This window comes from Pteropus vampyrus, unplaced genomic scaffold, assembly GCF_000151845.1.
Source record: "Pteropus vampyrus isolate Shadow unplaced genomic scaffold, Pvam_2.0 Scaffold25, whole genome shotgun sequence".
Taxonomy (NCBI): domain Eukaryota; kingdom Metazoa; phylum Chordata; class Mammalia; order Chiroptera; family Pteropodidae; genus Pteropus; species Pteropus vampyrus.
In genome coordinates, this window is record NW_011888806.1 from 4,862,649 (window position 1) to 4,872,152 (window position 9,504).

A 9,504-nucleotide genomic window follows, 5' to 3' on the forward strand; every position below is an offset into this window, starting at 1 on the left:
TCCTATCTTTTACAGAAAAGGTTTAGCAAATACTGACTGATAATTTTCTTTCATCTCCTTTTTAAAAATATATAAGCATACATATATATGAAAAATTATATTTTCATCTCTTTTAAGAAATAGTGTTTTAATGACAAGCTCAAAAGATTGTGCTTCACTCAAAATAAAGAAATATACTCATTTAAATCTGTTAACTTCTATCTTAATTTCTAATTAATTATTTAATTAATTATAAATTACTTAAGGGAAAAACTTAAACAATTACTGGATAAGAAACATTCAAAAGATAGTCTCATATGGTGAAAATCATCATCAGCAGGTTGCTTTATTTTTCTGATGATAAATATCTCACTCTTATATTATTGCATTAATTTAATTGACTATTTGACAGTCTGAGCCAATAGTTTAACTTTGAGCCCTTATTGTTATCTTATTGATTTGGTACTTTCAGAAACAAAATCTGTCTCCCAGAGAAAAACAGAAGGGGATAAAACAATGCTATGTAAAATGTCAGTAGACTTATTCTTCTATTGTATAAAAACCATGTAGCCAAAGAAAATACTTGAATGACATCTATTTAATTGGACATTTTATATATTTCCTTTTTACAAATTTAAATTCTCAATTCCAAAATTTCTATAAATAAAATATCTTTCTCCAGAGTTGAAGACACAAACTTTTAAGAAGTTTTTGCTTATTATGAAAAAAAGTTTTCTAATTCTTTTCTCTTTTGCAAATGGCTATCAAAAGTAAGTTGAGTCCTTTCATACATGTCAAATATCTATCATCATCATAGAAATATGTTGTTAAATAATCCTATTAACATTGTGATGTTTTAAATAACATGTTCTTTAAATTTGAATTAAAATTCTCTTTTAAGATATTGATTTTTCCATTGTCCAGCAAAGTAGTTTTAGATATGCCTCTGCAAGTTTTTCAATGAATATTTTTGTAATGTATGTAAACATTGTATAAGAAACTTATAAAATAATTATCTGGTCATCACAAATAAATTTTATTTTTCAGAATTTCATGTTTTTATGTGTAAAACAGAAAATATAAAAGACTATAAAAATACCTCAAATATTAATTAACAATGGGCTATATTTAATGACAGGATTATTCATGATTTATTTTCTTTTAAATTTTTATTTTAAAAAATAAACAATACATAGAAATATGATGTATAACAAAAATATTATTACAATCTTTATGTTTTGTAAGATTTTCTCTGAATGTTAAAGGTGGCTGCCATGTAATTATAATTTTCTTTGGTATTAATAAATATAACTTTATTTTAAACCCACATTCGATAGTTTAGTCTTTGACTATCCATGATCAGCAAAATTATACAAAACTAAGTTCTTCACCATTTATTAGTTTTCTCCTTTTCAGTAATGAAAATCCATTTGCTACAATGGCATATGCATGAGAACTTTTAATAATCTTGAAATTAAATGGTGTTGTTAATTAATATATTTATGCAAACAGGAGTATTCCTTTGTATATTTCAGGATTTCGTTTTATGGTTAATAAAAAATAAATAAAAGTCATCTGTTAGGCTTGGAAAGAAAAATGTCATGAGAATATTAGTGAAAACTAGTCATTTAGCCTGGGTAACCTCATATCATTACTTTTATCATGAAGATATGGTCACAATTATAATATGACATTGCACCCAAATATCACCTTAAGAAAATTTTGTTTCATATTAAATTACTTGTACATATTAAATACGATTAATATTTAATAATGTATTTTAAAAAATGGTTTGTGAATTTATCAAAAGTACACATAGGTAGGTACTATTTTCATCCCTGTTTTATGGATTGTGAATTGTGGCACAAAGAAGCCAAGTATCAGGTCCAATGTCACATACTTGCAAATCATAGAACAAAGATTCTGAACACATGCAATCAGACTCCTCAATTTATGCACCTAACTACATACCTTGCACTATTCATAATTTACTACCTTTTAATGTCTCTCTGGAAACAATTAACAAATTTTGGATTTTATATTTAAAAATAGACTATCTCTAGATAAGAACAGGAAAGGAGGTTAAAGGGAATGGAACCATTTGCGAGAATCATGTCAAGCTTTGGGTTTGTATTCCTGCCCAAGAAGTAAGAGACAGCTGTGCTGTGAGTGAGGGTGGGAAAAACAGGTTGAGTCTAGCTAGACTGTGTGTGCCCAGCCCTTTTAAGCTATTTTAAAGACTATGTATTATACAAGCATAGGGATTTGGACATGGAGAATATGATGATAATCCAAATGCAGATTATTTTCATTCTGTTTTATGTTCAGCAGTTTATCCAGGTCTTGATACCATCACAGAACTGATGGCAGCAACTGGTTAATTAAAAATCATCCATGCCAGCGCTTTTAAATTCGAAAACTCACATTCCAAGAATATGGTCTTAGATGCCGGTTTGAGAAACTCAAACTGACAAATACCAAATACACTTACTCATTACTTGCGGTTAACACAGAAGCAAATGTAGGTACTAGCTATAAAATGGTGACCCAGTTCTTCCAGTATGTAAATATGTTTGTGTATATATGGATGTGTGTACAAACTTCAATAATTTAAAAGTAAAATCTCATGGAGACCAGTAGATTCTTAAGAATACACATTGGAACTCAGTCTGGAAGACACTGATCAGTATAAGGAATTTCATGATGGACACCACAGTACTGTCTCCACATTCTCTGATATTAATAAATATGAACTTAACTTCCCTGAGCTGGATAGCTCACATATTAAGAAACAAAACAAAATTAATATGCATTTTCTCCTTTAGGGATGGGATTTTAGGAAACTTGGTCTAGATTTTTCACTTTTCATGCAAATTTTGTACAGAGTTGGAATTTGTCCTTCCTTCATCTCAGCATCTTTATAGCACTGCTCTCCTACACTTTACTAGAATTTTTAGCTTTCCCTTGATATTATATCATTGTGACAGACACAAGATAGGGAACCAAAAATAACAAGAAGGCAGGAGCTTAATCTAACAAAAATGATCTGGCAATCTTAACCTACTTTCTTTTTGGCCAGTGGTGAAATTAGATTTTGATTAGTTAATTTTGGTTGTACATTGTTAAGACCTAACGAATTGTACGATTTTATATTCATGATTGTCTCCAAGCTTTATAAATTGCTCTTAAAATGGAATTGATCTGTTGATGGGTAAACCACAGCTAACTTTTCATTAGTGAAAACTAGTGATGGATAGATAACAATTCAAAATAAATAACAACTCCGCTTTAATCCAGTGTCAACATTTTCTCTCACAAAACTCAGAGCCAAACGAGCTGACTTTTACTAACTTCATTTTCTTTCTATTTCTACGCAGGATAAAGAAAAAATGAGCAATAATACCGTTACAGTAAAAACTACAGGCAAACCTGGAATAAAGTATCATATAGATAATTGGCCAATTAACTAATTAGTCCCTGCATAACACTGAAGTTAGGCACTATGCTACAGAAAGTATCAGAGAATATCAAATGCTATTTATTTTGAAGTCTCCTAGCATTGTGCTAAAATAATTTCCCTTACTAAGATAACACCTTCTTCATGTAGGTTTGCAAAATCCCTTTCACACTAAATGTGCCATAGAGGAACCTGAGACTTTAGATGAAAAAGGCTGTTTTAATTGTTGATCTTGAAATATTCTAGGTCAGACCCTGATTAAGAATGTATATTTTACAGAAGCCTTTCACGGCTTCACACAGTAAACTAAAGCCACAGGAAGCACTGAATTGAAATAAAAAAAGGAAAACCTCTTGGCGAAAGGATAGTTTTTGTTTTTCTACTGACTGATATTTAGATGTTCTGTTTTTCAGTTATGTTTTATTAAAAACAAAAAGAAAAGGAAAGATTTAATACTCATTACTTTCTTCTTTTTATTAATCAAGAAAACAGAAGTGTCCAAAGATGACATTTAGTTTGCTGCTTATTAACAAAAGAAAATAAACATATTATGAGAAAAAAAGTATGTATATAAAAGAGATTATAACATTTTCTATTATTTTATATTAAAAGCAGTATAATCTTTGGAATCCTTAGTTAAGCTAATATAGTGAATGATTATGTTTTAAAATTCTTTTCTCTTTCAAGTAATGAATGAAAACTAGAATTTTAGTCCTTAAGTGAAGAACAGAGGGTAGGAAAAAAAAGTTTACATTTGATCAATATTCTTTTTTTATAAGACTTTTTCTTGAATACAGCAGCACAAAAAGCTAATTTTTCATGTTCCAATCAACTGCGTATGCAAATATAGGGTAGCCTAATAAGTAAAGTATCTGCTTATTTTTTAAAAAGCCACATTCTCAACTATATACACTAAATTGATTATTTAAAACCTAAAACTGTATTTAATTTTTCTATAGAAAAATTAATTTAACATAGTTACAAATTTTTATGAGTAAATTATTAAGTAATTTATGTCATAACATTCATATTCTTGGTGTGTCCAAATATCTTCAAATATCCCCATGGTATGCACAATATTATATTTGAAATGTAGTAGCAATTTCAAAAAGATATAAGATATTTAAGAGAATGAAAGATTCTTGATGAAATTTCCAAATTTAATAATTTCTAACTTTCAGTCTTTATCCTTAACAATTAGGTATTTTTAGGCAGATCTGCAACATATTTTCATCTTTTCTCTACAATGAAATCATACAGAAACAGCATTGAAGAAAAGGGGATATTTTTTTTAAAGGCAATTGAAGTCGCTCATGAATATTAACTTTTAAAGAAACAGATTAAATTTCAAATCTAATGATGTGATTACTTATTCTATTTTAAAAATAAGTGTAGTCTATGGCCATGCCACCCTGAACAAGCCCGATCCCATTTGATCTTGGAAACTAAGCAGAGTCGGGATTGGTTAGTACTTGGATGGGAGACCACCTAGGAAGACCAGGTGCCTTAGGCATAAAAAATAAAAAATAAGAGATTGTAAGCTGACAAGGTCCTTGCAATCTGTGAAGTCAACCAAGGGTTGCCTCACCTTAAAAAGAAAGAAATAAATTAAATAAATAAATAAATAAATAAGCTAGCTATGACTATAGTAGCTTAATTTTAATGCCACGGTAACTTGCAATCTGTGAAGTCAACCAAGGGTTGCCTCACCTTCAAAATAAATAAATAAATGAATGAATGAATGAATGAATGAATGAATGAATAAATAAGATAGCTATGACTATAGTAGCTTAATTTTAATGCCGCGGTAACTTGGCATCTAATTTAGTTAGCATTTGTCTTCATTTTTCTTTTCTTTTCCTGCCTCTAAGCCAGTTTCTTTCTAGAATCTTCTGCTAATTTCTGTCTTCTGTTTGGATTCTAGCTCCTCCCCATTTTTCACTTGCTCCTATCTTTATGGTTCAGTCGTTTTTTCCATTTCTCTTTCTTCAGACATCTGTACATCCCAGAATATTCAAAGATGTTAAACCAGCCTCCCAATTCCAACTGCTCAGATTGGCAGTTAGACAGAGGAGTAGAGCACTGGAGTAGGTAAGTAAAGTACATGGATTTTAGAGTTTAACTGTAAAAGTTTAAGTTCATTATTTTGAAAATGTTATTTTTTTGTGATCTTATGTCCTCCAATAAGAAACTTTAATCTAATAGCTCTCCACATTTCAGTATTCTTCTTTTATAGAATTCAGCAAGCCTATAGATGTCCAAAACCTTCTCTTTTTCTATTCTGTCATAACCATGTAGTGTAGTTGAAGGAGCTTGAGCTTAGGAGCCAAAGAGAACTGTGCATTCACTTAGTTTTAATGATGGGTTCTTTACTGCATGACGAGATTCCTAATATCTAACTGATAGTTTGCTGTGAAGATTAAATAACATATATAAATCCCCAGGGAAGATTCTCATTCATAATTTTCACTGAAAAAGCACTTCTGTTGCATTGGGCCCTTTTCTAACCAATTAAGTCATATAAAACCATTTGATGTTCATTACTATCCTATGAAATAGGTTTCTATTTCTATTTGGATTATAAATAAATGTAGCAAATGATTATAAAAAGGGTTAATTAACCAAATCTTAGCTACTGGTAAGATCAGGATTTGTGTTCACACAGTCTTGCTCTGATATCTGTCCACTTAATTCCTATGCTGTTTTTTTCTAGCTCTTCTGTTGTTTTGCCTTCTAAAACATTACTTTCTCAAGATTGTTCTACCCCTTTGTTTTCCTCCCTCTGGATCTACTTAGTCTACCTCAGAGATCCATCTTTGGTCTACTATCAGTAGTCATAATCTTTTAATGGTTTCAGATACCCTTAAAAATCTGGAGCAAAACCTGAAAATCTTTTAGGAATAAGGCAGATAAGTGTCTATAAGCATGGCTTCACCTATGTCTTCAGGAGTTTATTTACTTCATGAGGTCTATGAGGGCCTGCATTGTCTTGATGTAATAATTATTCATACAATGGCTTCAATTTACCATGCTGGTTCTTTGAGGTCTACTTCCTACCCTACTTAACTATTTTCTTTCTCCTTCCAGTAACTTTGTATTATTCGTTATTTGTATTATTATTTGAACATTTCTCACTGCTTAGAATACCCATTTAAATCTGGCATGTAGAAAAGCCATCTCTCCATATGCCTTTCAATTGATACATAAGCAGAATTATCTTCCTTTTTTCCACAAAGTGCCCAAACACTTTACATATGCATATTTTTATTATGATATATATTGTTTTACAATTATTTACCCTGGATTCAGTCTTCACCATGGAATGTGATCTTCTGGAGAGCTGAATCAATATTTGTCAATATTTTATCATCTCTTGTCTTTCCCTTTCATTCCTTTTCCCTAGTCCTACCACCATATACTTTATAAAGTGCTGGCTCATAATTATCCCTTAAATAATGTTTATTGAAATACATGATTACAAAGTGTTTATCTCTCACTTTTGAATACTGAAATCAGATGAGTTAAATAATTTATGATTAAGAATGATTAAGAAGTAATCAAAGTAGCTAGTATCTTTTTTGTGCCAATACAGATTTAATAGGTAGAACATGTAGCATATCCTACCTGTTAGGCAGCCATAAAGTTTGAATTTGTATTAATAATAAAGAGACTATATACATATATACTAAAAAACATTGAAGACAAGCAGAAAGTCTTTAATATGTGACACACAGATATTATAATATATATACACATATATCTCCACATGGCGAGTCAAAACCCTTACATTTTTTATCACCCTTGATGAAAATATAAATATGTGCAACATATGGATGATGTATGCTGACTTATTTTAAATCTTTTAATTCACTGAGAAGTTCAGTGAGTAGACTATTAACTAAATATGTAGACATCTTGTGTTTACATAGTACTAGCATATGGTGTCAACAAACAAAGTTATCCATAATAAATACAGATTTTTTAAAAAATCTCAACAAATAAAAGAAGGCTATAAAACTCTTTTCATGATCATCCATACCATCTCAAGACCATCCGCCTATATATTTGACTTCTTTTCATTATGCTACTTCCTCTACCATTGTGAAAGACCATCTGATCTCAGACCAGATTAAAAGAAAAGCAAATGTTATTTTCTAATCACTACAACCTTTCTTCGAGAAGGTCAAGGTGATTTACAAATGTTTCTGTCATATAAATAGTAATCCTTATATCAATCCTTCCAGGTAAGCAATTATGTATGAAATTTTCCATTTGAATTGCAGCAAAGCGGTCAGAATATTAAAGGAGCTTCTTTCACTTCTAACTTCTATCTAATTATTTCAATCTTTTGCTCATTGATAATGAGACATATACATTTTTTGTTATATATAAATATATAAAAATCACATATGCACAAATACTTACGTATAGTCTGGCTTAAGTATAACTTTCCCATATCTTCAGAATAAGTTTTTATATCTTCACAATAAAAATAATTTTTGGTAAGCAAATCAATGAATCCAGATATTTCAAGGCAGCTTTCATGTTATTTTTATGTACTAGCATAACTAGTATTTTTAGATATTTCAAAAACATAGGATTTTTATCACTATAGTATTTTTGCTTTTTTCATCATAAGTATCCAAGACTCCAGTTATCTTGGCTTACTAGTTAATTTGATACTGAGATAATTACAAATTCAAGCTCTGGAGGACACAAATCGTAGATCACAATATGGCGATAAGCCACCAAATGTACGGTGGACCTCAACCAAGTTGTCCTAGGCCTAAATAGACACATTATATTTTTAGATATTTTCATGCTGTGCACTTTTGTGTGGATAATCAAAATATAAACAGAGATCTCTTAGGTATATAGCGTGGAGATGATGTTAGACAATATTGTATGTAAATACATAGTTTTGACTAAAAACACATTTATGCCTCTCTGGATTGAAGGAGAGACAAAGGAAGAGAAGACAAAGAAAAAGTTAAAAGTAAGTGGTGTTCCAATTTGTTTACTTCATCTAAAAAGGAAAGAAAAAAATGGAATTAAGAGTGATGATAAAAGCTGCTCTAGAGAACTATTACTCCCGATCTTTTCTTATTTCAAGCACACTTACATGTGGCACTCTCTTTTTTTCAGAAAAATAATTCAATATGACAAAATTTCAGAGTTAATGAAGTTTCCAGGTAACTATTTTAATGCATGACATCTATAGCTCCTATCTCATTTAGGGATGGAGTAAAGGGAACCTACTTTGGTACTGTTCGTGGTGTATATAAAGCATTAATTTGTACAATAAAAGTAGAGTTAGGAGATCTGACTTAGAAACCAGAATGACAAAACAAGCAGGTAAGAATTCTCATGCTTCTCTTTCTGTCGGATAACAATATGTGTTCAGTTACAGAAATACCATACAATTAACTTCAGGAAAAAGAAAAAGGAAAAAAAAAAAGTCAACCAGCTTGCAGTCCCAAAGCTCCTTCTTTTTTTCTTTTGCTCATTTTTTTGTTTGCTTGGAACATAATACAACCTTATGTGCCCTTTAAGACACTTGAAAAAAATAGTCAAGTATATTGAAAAAGTGTATTATAAAACAGTGAAACTTTAAGTGCTAAAAAACCCACAAAAATAGCATGTATATGTATGTGCACATGTGTATATCTGCATACACATACACACATATATCCCTTTCAAAGAAAAATTTCTTGTCAAGATTCATATAAATATTCAGTGAATAAATATTCTGTGTGTAAAAATGGTAGAATGAAACTGGATTCATCTATTATACAATCCTTAATAGCTAATGACATAAATGTGAAATAACTAAAAATAAAAACAGTGTAAATTACTGTCAAACAAACAAAGTGAATAACCCTCTACCACAAATATCAAAAGTGGCAACTAATGTCTTGGCTTTCTGTCTAGCCACCATCCCCTCTCCCACAAAATAATGTGGACAGGTTAGTTGACAGGATCTTGATAATTCTTACTAATATCTTCTAAACTAGAGAGAAGTAGTTCAGAAGAATTAACAAGGAATGCCAGCAAAACTAAAGGTAAAA

At 30.3% G+C, this 9,504-nt stretch overlaps 1 protein-coding gene and 1 pseudogene across 2 annotated transcripts in view; one reads left to right on the forward strand and one right to left on the reverse strand.

The window, feature by feature from the left end:
* The window catches only part of GRID2 (glutamate ionotropic receptor delta type subunit 2), a 1,302,586-nt gene that overhangs the window by 701,155 nt on the left and 591,927 nt on the right, over positions 1-9,504 (reverse strand). The window lies entirely within an intron of this gene.
* On the forward strand, positions 4,831-4,949 carry LOC111737361 (annotated as a pseudogene).